The following is a 17215-nucleotide window of genomic DNA, read 5'->3' as shown; positions in this document are numbered from 1 at the left end:
GAGGGAAGCATCAAGATACATCTGGGAACCCAGTGTTCCGACTTCTAACCTGTATAGTTTTCTATTTTGCTTTCATTTCCACTAACTTTTGTGGGATGGGATGTATTAAACTCTTGATTTTTGAATTCATATCAGTGTAAGAATTCACTGAGCTCACATTTTCAATCCTTATTTGAGCTAATGAACCATTTGTGCAGGTGTTATCTAACACTTAAATTTACAGATTGCCCCACCAAAGATGCTGTCAGACTTTGGGTAGGAGTAAGGTAAGGGAAGCGCATCTAGCTCTATGTGTAATGAAAAGTAGCATAAATAGACAAATATTTTAAAGGAGAAGATAAAACACTTTGGGTTACTGTATGTATTTATAAGAATCTTAGCATGTAGTCTGATTGGGTGATATGCTGAGAGAAGGAATGATGCTTTGTCTATTCCAGGATATAGATATCATTTAGTAGATTCAATTAACTTTTTGCGGGGTGCACCTGGGTGGCTCAGTCGGTTAAGCCTCTGACTTTTGATTTTGGCCTGTGGCATGATCTCACAGATCATGAGATCGAGCCCCATGGCAGGCTCTGTGCTGATAGCACAGAGCCTGCTTAGGATTCTCTCTCTCTCCCTCTTTCTCTCCCTCTCTCTCTCTCTCTCTCTGACACTGCCTTACTTGCCACACTCTCTATCTCTCAAAATAAATAAATAAACACTAAAAATTTTAACTTTTTGATCTCTCAAATAAGAAAGCTGGGAGGTAGTGAAGTTGGAAATGAAAAAAGAAAAAAAAATAGCAAGGAAAAGAATGCCGGCTACCAGTCCACTGGAAGTGACTCCTGTTACTAAAATCAGTATTTTTATTCTATTTTCTTCACTGAGCACTCAGGTGAGGAATGGAGAAATTTCCAAAATTGCACAAATTTCATCAGCAAAGGAACACTTATAGTTTATTATGTCAATTAAGCATATAATATGATTTTAAATAAATGATAAATAAGTGAGTAAAATGTGGATTTTGGTTCAGATTTTTGACTTTCAGTCTATTTTGCTGACATTCAGTGCAATATTTTGCTGCCACTGTTGGTAGCATCCTTTTGTATATTGTCTATAATATTTAGTATATTCTAGCTGCCCATGAAGGAACTGAAAATTCTTTTATTCAGTTTTTTAAATTTGTAAATTTGTAAACTGAATTACAATCCTGCTACCATTTAAATATTGATAAGTGTGTTACTCTCTTTTCTGTGTTTTTCCTCAGTAAATTTTTTAATAATTCTTTTACCATGATTAATTAATCTATTCATTAAAGAATGTCTAAGACACATAATGATATTTACAAAATTGTGTTCAGAATTCATATCAAAGAAACCACAAATACCCTTTGGAAACAAGAGCATGAATGTATATAATGAATAGTAATTAACAGGTAGATAATTAAAAACATGATGAGATATTGTGTTAATATACCTACTTTTAAATTGTAATAATTGGAATCCATTTAGTCTTCTTTGAATATAGAACATAGTTGGGGAAGCTAAAAATTTAACAAATATGAGATGGCAGGTTCTTGTATATATATTTTAAGTCTTTGTTGTCCAAATGTTAACTTGTTCTTAAGTTTAATTCATTTTTTAATATATTTTAAAGTAGCTTAAACATTTAAGTACTTTAGAAAAGTTATTTAATCTAGTGGAATATATCAACTTTAATTGTATAGTTGTCAGGACTTATTCATAGTTAACATCAGTAAAAGACCAGAGTCCTTAAAATTTGTTTGTTTTCCTCATGTTTGCCTACACTTTTATCTTCCCAATCATCTGCTAATAGTCTCTCAAAAGATATATATTATCTCAAAAGGTATGTATTATCTCAAAATACACACACACACACACACACACACATATATGTATATCTTTGCTCATTCTTAAGAAGAATGTCCTCATCCATTACAATGTTATGAAATTGCAGCAATTCAGTCACATCTGTGGTGCTATTTTCACCACATCTGTAGTTACTTCCTACAGTGAAGGCTTGAACCTTTCAAAGTCATCCAGGAGGATTGGAATCAACTTCTTCCAAACTCCTGCTAATATTAATATATTGATCTCTTTCTACAAATCAAAAATGTTATTAATGTCACCTAGAATGGTGAATGCTTTCCAGAAGGATTTTGATTGACTTTGCCCCGACCCAGTAGAAAAATTACTTTCTATAGCAGCTATAGCTTTATGAAATGTATTTCTTAAATAATAAGACTTGAAAGCCAAAATTACTCCTTGATCCATGGGCTGTAGAATGGATGTTGTGTTAGCAAGCATGAAACATTAATCTCATTGTACACCTTCACAGAGCTCTTGGGTGACCACCAGGTACATTGTCAAATGAGCAGTAATGTATTGAAAGGACTTTTTTTTTTTTTTTTTCTGAGTAGGTCTCAACAGTGGCTTAAACTATTCAGTAAACCATATAGTAAACACATGTGTTGTTATTCAGGCTTTGTTGTTCCATTTGTAGAACACAGACAACATAGATTTAGCATAATTTTCAAGGGCCTATGGATTTTTGGAATGTAAATGAGCAGACTTGAACTTCAAGGCATCAGCTATATTAGCCCCTAACAAGACAGTCAGCTTATCTTTTGAAGGTTTGAAGCCAGTCATTGACTTCTCCTTTCTAGCCACAAAAATCATACATGACATCTTCTTCCAAAAAGGGCTGTTTTGTCTACATAAAATATCTGTTAGTTAGTGTAGCCACCTTCATTATTAATTAATGATCTTAGCCAGATCTTCTGGATAACTTGCTGCAGCTTCTACTTCAGCACTTGCTTCACCTTTTACTTTAATATTTTGGAGACGTCTTTTTCCCTCAAACCCCATGAACCAAACTTGGCTGGCTTTAGATTTTGCTTCTGCAGCGTCCTCACCTCTCTCAGCCTTTGGGCTTTTCTCTGGTTTAGGCTTGGACTTAATGGAATGTTGGAGCTGGTTTGATCTTCTCTCCAGTCCACTAAAACCTTCTCCGTATCAGCATTAAGGCTGTTTTTCTTTTTTTATCATTTATGTGTACACTGGAATAGCACTTTTACTTTCCTTCAGGAACTTTTCCTTTGCAATGCATCAGGAGCGCCTGGGTGGCTCAGTTGGTTAAGCGTCTGACTTCAGCTCAGGTCATGATCTCATGGTCCGGGAGTCTGAGCCTCGCGTCGGGCTCTCGTGCTGATGGCTCGGAGACTGGAACCTGCTTCGGATTCTGTGTCTCCCTCTCTCTCTGCCCCTAACCCACTTGCATTCTGTCTCTGTCTCTCTCAAAAATAAATAAACATTAAAACTGGTCAACCAAACAGCAAACTGGCTGATCACTTCTGCAAAATGATTATTCAACAAAGGAACTTTAAACCACAGGATTGCATAGGTAGTTCATTCTTCCTCATGGCAACTCTGGAGCTGTCTTTCTGGGAAGGATGCTGCATCTTAAGAGTACAGCTTAAGAATGAGGTCACAACTCACTTAAAACTCATATTTCCTGAAAAACGGGCAAGCACCAGGATGTCCACGCTTCATGGAATTTTTCCAAGTTCTATTACCATGGGGTCTCTTAAAATTAACAAGCTTTTGAAAATGGTCAGAAAATATGCAGAATATGTTTGAGGTCAAAAGAAATAGAAATATCACAATGATACAATCTCTTGTACTGACATTCAAAAACAATAAGAAGTATAGTTTAGGGTGTGGGAAAAAAGTAAGGTTGGGGGCTTACTTTGACACTATATTTGGAGGGCAGTGCAAGCAGGGGAGGGGCAGAGATAGAGGGAGACAGAATCCCAAGCAGAATCCCTGATGTGGGGCTCCAATTCATGAACCTTGAGATCATGACCTTAGCAGAAATAAAGAGTTGGATGCTTAACCGACTGAGCCACCCAGGTGCCCTATCATGAAGTATTTTTGAGTAAAACCAAAAAGAACAATATTTTGAATATTTAAAAAAAATCCAACAGTTTATATGTATAGAAAAACCAACAGAAACATTTTTAAAAGTAGTTGCAGTTATTGTCTATGAGTGGTGAACTTCAGAATATTTGATTTTTGTCCCTTTATTATCTTCCATTTTGTTTTGTTTTACTTAAATATAACTTGTGTAATTATAATATCACCAAAATTTGAATGATAGAAAATAATAACAGTCTAATACAGAGTCAGGTAATATGATTTAATACATGTTTTGTTAAATTATATTGTTTGTCAGTAATTTCTTAATTTGGGGGAAACATGTAAAATCATTGGCATAATGTGAGAACATGTATGCGTTTATATCTCTTCCTGAAAACATTATGAGGCTTGATTTATATTCCTTTTGGCCCCCATGGCTACCTTTTCTAATTTCCTATTAACATTAAAATGTTACATTAGACCTTTCCTTTTGATAGAGTAATAATTACTTTCACAAGGATTCATTTAAATTCTCATGACATGTGTCTTCTGCAGAGAAGTACTTAATTATCTCTGTTACTTATAGTTATGTTTAGGAAACCCATTGAACTTTCATTCATATTTCACAATTATCCAAATAACATAAGCCCGCCTAGCTGGGACCTCTGTCCTCTACCACATTAACTAATAAAGATGCTCTTCTCATTTGATAGTTTGGGGTTTAGACATATATCTACAAAAGGGTAACCATTCTATGAAAACCACTATCTCACCATATTTTAATTTCCCCCCTAGAGGACTTTCATACATTTTAAGTATTTGTTTGATGATGGAGATAAAATACAAGGAGCTGGAAAGTTCATTTATTCCATGCTTTTGATTGTGGAGAATACTAAAGAAGGAAATTCTTGATAATATCCAACCTTTTGTGTTCTTAATATTCAGTCTTTTCATCTGTGGTATACCTTCATGATTGCCTCTATCTCCATAAATGCCTTCTTTTTTATTTTTTATTCACAAAGCTGTAAATAAATTATAAACAAAGGTTCATTCTTTGTAGGGACAGTTGCTGCCTTTATAGATCTGAGACTCAAACACATGGAATTTTAGGTATCAGCCAGAACTTGGGTAAGGTTTGAGAAGAAGGAAGCACTGAGGCCTATTTTGGAAGTGCAAATTTGGTGCAAAGTCACAACATTTAAAAAGAGGGTGAATAACAATGGTTTATATGACTTCCAGGTCATATAATGCAACATCTGTAGTGCCTGCACATGTATGTGTGGAATGTTTGGGGCTCTTGCAATGACTGAAGGCACTGCTGGCATTTAATCTCTAGAAGTCAGTGATGCTAAATATACTCACAGTGCAAAAATTGTTGCTCTCAAAATGCCAGTAATCTCCAAACTGAGAAAAAACTCCTTTAGTGGTAATGAGAGCAGCTTTGTGTCAGTCAGATGAGTGTTTGTGTTCTGCTTCCTAGTTGGGTAATATTAAGAAAGTCTTTCAACTTTCTAAACAGTCTCGTATCTGATCCATTCGTTGAACATAAATAACAAGTTTTTGTGAGTATTAAATAAAATAGATTGTTTATTTTAGTATGTGGCAGATAGTGTGCATTCAATGACTATTGCCATTTATAGTATTATTATCTTCCCCACAAGAAAGTCTTTTAAAAAATATATCAACTTAAAATAACAAAAAGTCAAGGGTGCCTGGCTCAGTCATTTAAGCATCCAACTTTGGTTCAGGTCAAGATCTCATAGTTCGTGGGTTTGAGCCCTGCGTCGGGCTCTGTGCTGACAGCTCAGAGCCTGAAGCCTGCTTTCAGATTCTGTGTTTCCCTCTCTCTCTGCTCCTCCGCTGCTTGTGCTTTGCCTCTCTCTGTCTCTCAAAAATGAATAAACATTAAAATTATTTAAAAAAATAACAAAAAGTAAGAAGGCTTACTGCATGAAGAACATATTAAAATATTGACTGCACTCAAGTCAAACAATGTGAATATTCAACCTATTTTCCAGGCTATCTTTGACACATAAACTAAACTTCAGCCATAGGAATCACTTGGTGTTCCAGTAATATACCGTGTGTTCCCTGTATGATCTTCCTTTTGTTTGGAATGTTATTCTCCCACCTAGTGAGCTTGGCAATCTCACTTTTTTATATTAAAATGACTTTAACATACCTTTTTTGGGGGGAACTTCCCTGATACCTGTATCAGTTTCTTCTGGTTGGTAGTGAAATTATGCAACATGCCATGGCCAAGTAATAAGGATATTTGTTGCATAACATGACAAAATGTGTAGAGATCCATGGGATGGAGTGCAGAGGCACCTCAGGGTAGTCCAACACTATCTTCTAAAACCTAGTGATGAATGTCTTTCTGCTATTGTCATCCTCACTGTGTTAGCCTTTGTCCTCAGGCTTATTTATCCTCATGCTCTGATTATGGCTGTGGCTGCTTCAGATTGCAAATGCTGACAACCTAAAGCAATGCAGAAAGCTCTTCCTCTCCTCCTCTCAAGTCTTTTTTTTTTTTTTTCTTTTTAATAGAAAGAAAATTGTTTCCTGGGAAAGTCTTAGCAGACTCTCAACCTTGGTTGTCACTGATGAACTCTAGGACACGTGTCCATGCCCTCGCCACAAGGGAGACAGGGAAAGCAAGCAAATGGTTTTCCCTGCCTCTACAGTGGGGTATGGGGTTTTTCAAAAGTGGTAAAAGTAGCTGTTGGGTAGGTCACAAAAAAGGTTTCCTGCCTGCCTTCTCTGCGTCTCTGCTGCAGCTGTCTACAGCACAACTCTCAGCTGTCCACAGCACAAGTTCCTCCATTTGCAATGCTTTTCCAATACCCTCCACACCTATATTAACACTTATTTCACATTACTGTAAATATTTCTACATTTGCCTCCCCCTCAGCAACTTATGGGTAGAAATCCTGTTGTCTTCATCATTACATTCCTATTTTGGTTCACCATAAATGAGTACTAATTAAATGAGTAAGTTTAAAGTCTTTTAAAATAGGAAACAAGAAATGATCGTTGAGAAATATATTTTAAAATCAAAGTTGGAACTTGAGATAAGTGAAATTTTAGTCTTTGAAGAGCCCTTAATGGTTAAAACACAGCATAACAGATAGGAGATATTGCATCATCCCTGAAAGAGCCAAAGCCTAACCATCTGCTTCATATCTCACTAAGCCTAGAGATGAGAAAAAAGATGTGAATTTTGGTACCCCCTGGGAGATTGGAAGAGGATCACACAGGATTTAGAGAATAGAACTTGCAAGGAAATGTCAATAATTTAGGCTTTTTCTTTTACATTTACGAAGGAGACCTGTCAAAATTTTCCCTTTCCTTAACAATGTAGTATATGAAATAACTCTGCAGATTCATTTCACAGGGCTTTTGAGAAAGGGCAGGTAAAAAGGAAATAGAACATTTCTACTGAAATTTCAGAAAAGAACACTGAACTGCAAAGCTTTAGTCCAATGATAATAAAAAGTGGAGTCGACCATGTTGAATGTATCAGTTTCATTCCACTGAAAAATACAACCTTTGTCTCTTGCTAAATAAAAGACAGTGTTTTTACTTTGGTACTTTTTTGTTTTTTTCTTGATAAAAAAAGCAGTTCTACGCTGAGTGTGTTACAATATCACTTCCTGAGGAAAAACAGAACAAAACAAAACAACAACAACAAGGAGGCTAAGAATATTTAAATGATCAAGGGAACAACAAAACAAAACAAAAAACAAAACAAAACCAACTTTCTGAAAATTAAATGTCAAATTGGATTTGAAATGTTTACAGAGATACTTTTCATTTGTTCATTATGATAGAAATGATAAATGAGCAAAGCTTCTTCTGAAGATAATGTACTTCTTTAAATTTCCAATTTTGTCCTGGTTTTACATAAGGTGTTTTGTAAATACAAATTGCCATTTGCAGCACCAAAACCACTTGGCGTTTAATAAGGCATAGGGTGATTGCAAATTTGGTAGCCAGCAGAAAACATAAAAATATACAATTCAGTTACAATTTTCTCATAATACAAATATATCACATTTTGGCATTTTCTCATCTCATGAGAATAAAAACATGCACGCACGCACACACACACACACACACACACACACACACTCTTCCTAATTCATATATTTCCCAGAGATGGCATTTACTTGAGCATTTATACTGTATTTTTCATAAAGTCTTGTCATGTGTTTCTAGTTAGTATTGTTGGCCTTAGTCCTGTCATTTGACATCAAGGAGGAGAGGCATTTTACTTAAGCAGGTAGCGTTGAAATGAACAGAACGCAACTTAGGAGAAAATGGCCTTAAAGTAATGGTAAAGTACCTGACAGCTTGGCTAATCAGACTTGAAAAAAAGTAATGTTTGGGCTGTGAGATGTAATGGTTCTAGTATTCGTTTCCTATTGCTATTGTAACAAATTATTGCAAACTCAGTGGGTTAAAGCAACACAGTCTTTCTTATCTTGCAGTTATGGCGGTCAGAAGCCTAAATCCTGTCCTTAGGACTGAGTCTTTATGCAGTCTCTAGATGAAAATCTGTTTCCTTGCCTTTTTCAGCTTCTAGAGGCCGTCCCACATTGCTTGGTGTGGGACATCAGATTGTTCCAACTTGTGTTTCTGTTTTCGCATCTTCTCTCCTCTCTGACTTCCCTTTTATAAAAACTCTAAAGATTACATTGGGCTCACATGGATAATCCAGGCTAGTCTCCCTACCTCATGATCCTTAGCTTAATCACATCTGCCCAGTCCCGTTTACTACGTAAGGTGACATTCTCAGGTGTGGGAGTTAGGATATGAACATTTTTGGGGTACCATTATTCAGCCTGCCAAAGGACTCTTATTCAAACATTTGGTTTGTCTGTCTTAATCAGTCTTCGCTTCAGGGATAACAGAGTTCTAGGTGGAGTTGTATGCTAATTTTAAAATACCACAATATATGTACATACTGTATGAGTGTATGTGCACATATGTCTGTACTTAGAGTAATTAAGTGTCTAAATTCTCAATAACGATTCAGCAGGACAATGGGAATTATTAACTAAAATTCATGTTATTATTGAAAGGTGGGTACTCTTGTAAAAAGTTCAGGAAAGAAAAAAGAAGTAAAAACCAATGAATTACTGAAGTGGCGGTTAATAAAAGTTTATTGTGCCTACACCAAAAAGATAGTTTGCAAACTGAGAGTTGTATTCCATGTGGAATGAGGCTTAGAGCTATATTGTTATAAAGCGGCTTATATAGTACAGAGGCAAGGACTATTCTTCACAGTGATTGTTTACAATATTATGATTTTCTTAAATATAAGGGAATTGGTTAGCAGTTACCTCATATCCATTTTGGGGAACAATTTAAGTTTTGCTTAAATTTTCAGAGGCATAAGCAAGAAGTGACCCAGGTCAAATTAGTCTCCTTTGTCTTGCCTCGCAAATAAGCTAAATTAAGCTTTGCTTGTATGACTAAAGTAGTTTGTCTGTTCAGGGAATTTTCAAGTCTGGTCTCTTGTTTGATTTTAGCACTCTTCATTACTAACTGTCCCTCTAATTTAAGCTTGGGCAGATTGTTAAGATGGATTTAAGAAAGACAAATGATACTATGAATTATATAGTCTTATAGTGTATAATATGGTTTATTTTTAATCAACCAGGCTTTTTGTGGAGGAAAACTAAGTACTTGGTAAAATTAAACTGCCAGGTTTGACCATTTTTGACCGACCTTTCTTCACACAAACTTTCTTAATATAATCCAAATATATTTTCCTATTTCTATTAAACATAGACTTAAAATGATGAGTTACATTTTATCTTACACTTACAAAGATGGTATTTTTAAAAGAATTATCTTAAAAAATACCAGTATCATAATATATTTGGCTAAGTTAGCATTGCATAACCAGGTATTGTAAAAGTGTAATTTTCAGTATAGTCTTTAAGAGACTCTGGAGGATAACACTGAATCTCTCTCAAGTTTGATTTTTAGTTTTCATGGATGCTTTAATTTCATATGGTATAAACTTTAGTATTCAGGTTATTTTATTTTAACCAGGGGATAACTTCGTTTTAATTTTGGTGATTAACTAAATAAAGCTATTTATCATTTTGATAATAAAATATAAAACACAGTATTGCTTTGTTTTTTATCCCCCACCCTTTATCCAAAAAAAAAAAAAAAAAAAAAAAGAAAGAAACAAAGAAAGAAAGAAAGAAAGAATAATTCTTTTCAGAAAATGTGAGATTTTTCCATTAAAGTCACCTTGTTGGGGCAAATATAAAGTCTTAAGACAGAACCTTCAGCCCCCCAGGAGCTCATTACCAGTAGCTACAATACATACGGTAAAATACAATAGGAGCTTTTTGGATGGAGTGTTATAGAACTGGTGATGGAGGAAGAAAAAAGTTTGTTGGGGAAGTTTTGATTAAAGGAGGTAAAATGTCATTGACTTTAGAGGAGAGACTAGAATTTCATTGTACGGGAAAGGGCATTCCAAGCAAAGCAATAAAACAGTAAAGACACATAAAAGTATATATTTAGGGAAAGTGAATAGAAGAGCATAGAGAACTATAAGTGTTTGTTGGACCAAGAATGGATAGTAGAAGAAAGCATTGAAGAAGAAATACTTTTGCCATATTATGAAAAAACAATTCGTATGGAATTCTAAAGGATTTTTCTTCATCTATATATGCACATTTTTTCTGGAGAAGGGGTAAATATAAAGGCAAAAGATTTAAGGTACTTCCTAATAACTCGATAACTAACACCACTCCTTTAATTTTACATGAGCTTAATCAAAATTTGAAGTTGAGTTAGTAATACTAGTAATATCTGTAATACAGCAAGAATTTCTCTAGATCTCTACAAGAATTCTATTCTTCTGGTAATGGAATCATTGCTTCTTATTGTGGGAAGAAAGGAAATGTAGCTATATTTCTCTTTTAGCAATTATAGATGGTATATTATTAACCATTATATGACTGTCAGTGATGAGATATATAGATATACTAGATTTAGTAGTTATACTAAATAAATATTTGTGATGTTAACTAACTTCTGAAAATCTAAGTCACAGACCTTCCCTAATGCTTAGCTAGTGCAGGAGGTTGTAGCAATTCTTTAACTTAGCTAGGATCAATATTGCATTCCTCAGGAATTTAGCTGTTGAATGGGTGCTACCCTTCCTTTTACCTTTAATATGCAGTTACCAGAGTTCATCATTTATACTTCCTTTAAAATGTTTTTAATGTTTATTCATTTTTGAGACAGAGACAGAGCATAAGCAGGGGAGGGGCAGAGAGGGAGGGAGACACAGAATCCAAAACAGGCTTCAGGCTCTGAGCTGTCAGCACAGAGCCCAACGCAGGCCTGGAACCCATGAGCTGTGAGATCATGACCTGAGCCGAAGTCAGACATTTAACCGACTGAGCCACCCAGGCGCCCCCATCCTTCCTTTAAATGTCCCCATAGTGTCCTATTGTGCATTTAGTAGGCAATTATCTTTTTTTTTTGTAAACTAACTTTCTCATTAGTATTTAAATAGCAAGTCGACATCTAAGGGAAATGGCATCGCATTATTATAAATTAATCATGGTGAAAAACTCAAGGAGCTGGAGTCTACATAATTTTTTCAATAGATGCCTATTGGTGGATATTAGTTTTAGTATTTGACTGTGATACTTCCTGTCTTTTTAAAAGATAAAAAATAGTTCATTGTGACATTAAAATGAGGAAATACAAATTAGATAAGTCTGTGGCAACTCATGTATCTAAAATCTTTTGTTTAAGACCATCTACATGCAACTTCCAAAAATGTTACTCTTAATTTTTATTAAAATGAGCAATTATATGCTTTCATATAAATGTAGCAAGATTATCATACTAATCTAGGGTGAATCCAAACTTAGTAAAAGTCTATAGGCTATGGTTGTCCTAATCTTTTCATGTCTTTTTATTGCAAGAGACTATTATTATAAAGAGATAGACATGGTCCTAGCTTTGATCTTCTTCCTTAGGGATGTAAGTGAAACTGCCTACACATTCTCATAAGCTTCTTGTTTTAATCACAGTGTATAACAATACCTTTCATACAATATGAAGATATTTAAAATAAGATTAGTTTGAATATCTCAGAAGTGTGGCATGAAGCATTAAATAGGATAAGTGGAAAATACATATATACACAGAACATATTTAGCTTCTGATTCAAGGAACTCAATCCGGTGGATATCTTTTAAAATAATCACCTTGAAGTAGTGAACATTCATTCATTTGGATCATATAATCAGTGCTTTTAAAAACCAACCTTGAAATGGAATATCTGGTTGAAAAATAAATAGGTGAGTTGTAGAAAGCTATTCTTAACTGCTACTTCTTAGAGCGATAATATAAACCTGTCCTCAAAATTGCAACAGTACAAGTTGTCTTTCAAGGTTGGATCTTGCTTAGAAGCTGATAACACAGGCTCATTAGGTAAATCCCGGTAAGTCTGTCTTACTCCTAATATGTATCTATTTTGAATTAGGATGGATTTGGGTACATATCTATACATGTGAATATGTATTGAGGGTGGTTTGCATATTTTCCCAAGGGATTTTCTTCTGAGATTTTCCCCAAGGGATTATTCTGTATCTGTGTTCAATGTAGGTGAACGTTTGGACATTAATACAACACAAAATGAACAAAACATGATAATTGTCAACTGCACACTTTTCAGCCTTAGCTGGATCCTCATCGCTGTTAGAAAGAAATCCTTTCACAAATTCCTAGTTGAGTCCTGCTCCAACTCCCTCAGCAGTTATCCTAAATCTTTACCACTTTTTCCAGTTCCATCCTTTGCAAATTGTAAAAAAATAATCTTGCTTTTCAATTCTTTGAGAAAACACAACCAGGCAAGAAAGCAGCTTCCTACCAGGTAATTACTTATCTATTTCATGTCTATTTCATTTCTCTCTCCTTTCTTCCTCTGGGCAGGTGCTCCTACTAGTGTTTAGGTTCTTATTCCAGCCACATGAGTTCTCCTTGGGAAACTGTTCCACTTCCACATCCTTGGGCTCCAGTCTCTCTTCCTTCAGTGGCATCTTTTCCTCAGCCTACACATTTGCTCCATTTTTTCAGAACTCATTGTATTGAGTGTTGTCACAGTGACCCCCTTCCTCATTACAATTCTTGAAATTTCACATGGTTTTAGTGAAACTCCTTTTCCTTTGCCCTTCTTCTTTTGTATCTCTGGATAAACTTTCTGTCCCCTCTGTCCCCTTGCCTGACCTACTCCTATTTCTTTGCCTCTACCCGTTTCCCCCCACCTCACTTAAATTTCATCTACATCTATTCCTACAGTTTTTTGCTGTTTCCTTAACAGCTCCAGTTCTGTTCCATGTTTCCAGTTTTGATTATTCTCCTAAATTTCAGACTTAAAATGCATCTCTGCCTGATGCATATTTATTCTTGAATCTCCCACAAGCATCTCATACTCATTATATTCAAAAGCTGTTGAGAAGTTCTACATTTAGGGTCAAAGATCTGAACTTCAGATTCTGACATTTAATGAGATGGCGAGCAGGATATTTGACTTCAGTTTCCTCATCAAACACTGTCTTGAAACTCTATTTCACCGATATATTTATCCACCAACCATCCCTTCTCATATACATTATTGCAATAACATCCTAATTGATCCCCTTGTTTCCACCTTCACTTCACTGAAGTTTTTTCTCAACACAGTAGTCAGAATTATACTTTAAAACAGTAAGTTATATCATCTCTTTATTCAGAACCTTCCAATGGTTTGTCGTCTTGACTTTTAATAAAAATCAAGCTTTCCTGTGTCCTCCTCAACCCTGTATATACTGATTCCTTGCCCCAACTCTTTCTACTCTCTCTTTTTCTCCAGCTATTCTGACTTCCTCAGTATTCCTTAAATTTTACTGGACACCCTCCTGCCTCAGGTCCATAGTATATGACTCTTACTACATTACCTTTTATTCAAATGGATGTCACCCTCCCCTTCACTTCAAATGTCATTGTCTGCGATGTATTCTCTGACCACCTTATTTAAAATTGTACATCCATATCCCCAGCCTCCAATTCTTAATCCCCTTCTCTGTTTTATTTTTCTCCATAAAGTTTTATCTTCTTATGTATTATACACATAACTCATTTATTTTGTTTTTGTTTCTATCCTGCCACTATTAATATAAGCTTCATGATGCCAAGGATTTCTACTTAAAAAAAAGTTATCTTCAGTGCCTAGAGCATAGTAGAAACTCATTAGTGATTGTTGACTAAGTAAATGAATGAAAAAATTAAGATTGGAGGAGGGGAGAATGGAAGTGCTTTTGAGGTAAAAAAAAAAAAACAAAACCCTGTAAAATACTTATTATTCCCTCTGTTATACCTATTATTATTATCCCACTGCCTGCATGACCAGGGCCATGTGTACATTACTTTTTTTGTTAATATCCATATGTTTTATTTTGGTTTTGAGATTCCATCCAGTTAATTTTTGAGGCTATTCACTTGGAAATATATTTGAGCCTTTCAACCATTTGGTCACCAGTTATTAATTCTTACATCACTTGGAGCAGAGTCTCCATTTTAGTTCCCAGTACTTTAGTCCAATCATCTGGAGCTTTTCTCTAGACAATTGCAAGAGTGTCCTGACAGATGACTTTGTCGCATATATTATCATAAATAGCCTTTCTTAAGTACTTTTGTATGACTTCAAATTATCTACAAAACATTTCCTATGATAATCAAAGTCCTTCATTACTGACTCTGACCTATGTTTTGAGATACTATTTCCAACACCCTAAATAGTTCTTTATGGCTCTTTTTTGTTTCTTTATACTTTCAATAAGTACTTATTGATTATTTACTGAGTCAGGAATTATACAATGGCATTTAGCAAGGCACCATCTCTTTTCCCTTATTCTCATAGCAATTTGTTATAGTTTGGGAGGAAAGAAAGTGGGAAACAGTCTAGCATCTCAAGATCATAAATCAAATGCAGAGTAGCTATAGGTACAAAGAACATCCATTCTGATTTTTCTGGAAGAAATTTGGTTTATACCTGTTTCCCAGTATAATTCTTAATAAGCCTTCCTTAATCTTCAGAACTCTCCCAGTTTGATTACAAATTATGTGGTATCTTTTTCTATAAGCAAAACAATGTGAATTTTATCCCATGCTCTTTTCCTATATAAAAGTTATGGGGTAGTCTAAAGCAAAACATATATTCTCCTCCTCTAGCTTTGGAACGTACTTATACATATGGTGGGGGAAAAAACAACAACAACAGTTTTATAACCTGAATGTCATTCCAATTTTAGCAATTGTTTTTGTTTCAAATGGATTTTAATAATTAGTGCCTTACAATCAAAAAGAATGAAACCTTCCCATTTGCAACCACGTGGATGGAACTAGAGGGTATTAGGCTAAGCAAAATTAGTCAGAGAAAGACAAATATCATATATATGACTTCACTCATATGTGGAGTTTAAGATACAAAACAGATGAACATAAGGGAAGGGAAGGAAAAGTAGTATAAAAACAGAGAGGGGAACAAAACATATGAGGCTCTTAAATACAGAAAACAAACTGAGGGTTGCTGGAGGGGTTGGGGGTGGGGGGGTGGGCTAAATGGGTAAGGGGCATTAAGGAAGACACTTGTTGCTAACTATGCTAACTAACTTGGATGTAAATAAATAAATAAATACATAAATAAATTTTTTTGTTTTTAAAGAAAAAGTGATTAGTGCCTTGGACATACTTTTACTCTACTCCTTGTCTGGAATATCTTGTATTTACTCTCTATTTATTCAAGTCCTACCCATTTTTAAAGTACATCTTCAAACTGTTCTTTGCTTTTGTCTCCATTTCTATGTGTGGTCTCTTTTAGCAGTCATTTTCTATATCATTTATTTGGCAACTTTTTGTATACACTAAGTACTTTTTTCCTCCGGGAACTGTTGGCCCAAGTAGTCTGCTGGATCCTCAAAGCCAAAGATCGTGACTTCTACATTTTTGTAGCAACAGTTCGAGCTAAATACAGAGTATGCTCAATTAAGTTAATCTTAAAAAAACAAGTTATGATAACAGTGGTAATAAGTGTGATATTGACGGTAGATTTGTTGAAAAATATAATATGGTAAGATAAAACAATAAGGACTTTCAGGAAATATCTATAGTATGAGAACGGGAAAAATTTAATTATATACCACATCCATTGGTTAAAGATGTGTGTATGTTTGTGTATGTTTGTAATGTATATTTATTGAAAATTATGTGGGGGTTGGGAGGGAGAGAAAGGAAAGATATACCATATTTTATCCAACCATTGTGTGGAAAATGCACCATCATTTTGTATATTACTAGGGGAAAAATGTCAGTGAAGTTATGGTCTAATGCTTTCATATCAGTTAGAATTTTTATTTGATAACATATTGAAAGACCTACTTATTGATAGATTTTTAAAATTTTGAATCATTCCTGTATATACATAAACAAAAGTATAAGTGATATCAAATGGTTAAGATGTTCCTAACACTCTTTCACATTCAGAGATTATCAATTGTAAGAAACATTCCTATTTCAGACATTTAAAATATGTAAAAAAGTAAATATTATATTGAGTGGATTCACAGTGTGTAAGTAAGTATATTGCAAAAAAAAAAAACAGAAACAAAAACAAAGCAAGACATATAATAAATTTACTAGGACTTGAAGAAAGACTACAGATCCTAAATATTCTGAAGCTATGGAAGGAAAATAATGTAATTTTTGGATACAACCAATTGTAGAAACCCAAATTAGAGCAAAGCTTTACAGAAGTTTGCGGTCCGGTAGCAGAAGCTGTCATATGGGAAGTTGTAGCAAAAAAAGGAAAGAGAAGAAAAAGAAAAAGAAAAAAGAAAAGAAAAGAAATATTATGATATTGGGTATTCAACTGACATGAATCCCCAGTATCAGGATGGATGATTCGGAACTGAATTCTCAGAGATGGAGTTTAAGTACAATATTTAATTTTTATTACTGATTTTTCTTTCTCTTAGAGCAGAGGAGGAAACTAAAATTTCTGTACTCAGGACTTCTGGTTTGGATCAATATCTTCTATAAAACCCACTGACTGTGATAGCCATATGTCTTATCCAATATGACCAAACCTCTAGTCATAAACACAAACAGAATTCTTAACTATTTTCAGAACAGAATGTGTGAGACCACAACATAGTCACTTCTATCAAAAATGTGTGCTTGAGCCAAGTGGCCAAAATTAAGACAAA

The 17215-nt window shown here is 34.7% G+C and overlaps 1 protein-coding gene across 1 annotated transcript in view; it reads left to right on the top strand.

Moving 5' to 3' along the window:
- The window catches only part of LRP1B (LDL receptor related protein 1B), a 1866249-nt gene that overhangs the window by 331838 nt on the left and 1517196 nt on the right, over positions 1-17215 (top strand). The window lies entirely within an intron of this gene.

Source organism: Panthera tigris, chromosome C1 (genome assembly GCF_018350195.1).
Source record: "Panthera tigris isolate Pti1 chromosome C1, P.tigris_Pti1_mat1.1, whole genome shotgun sequence".
Taxonomy (NCBI): domain Eukaryota; kingdom Metazoa; phylum Chordata; class Mammalia; order Carnivora; family Felidae; genus Panthera; species Panthera tigris.
The sequence above is the reverse complement of the archived record's forward strand: the minus strand, read 5'-3'. Positions and strand labels throughout refer to the sequence as shown.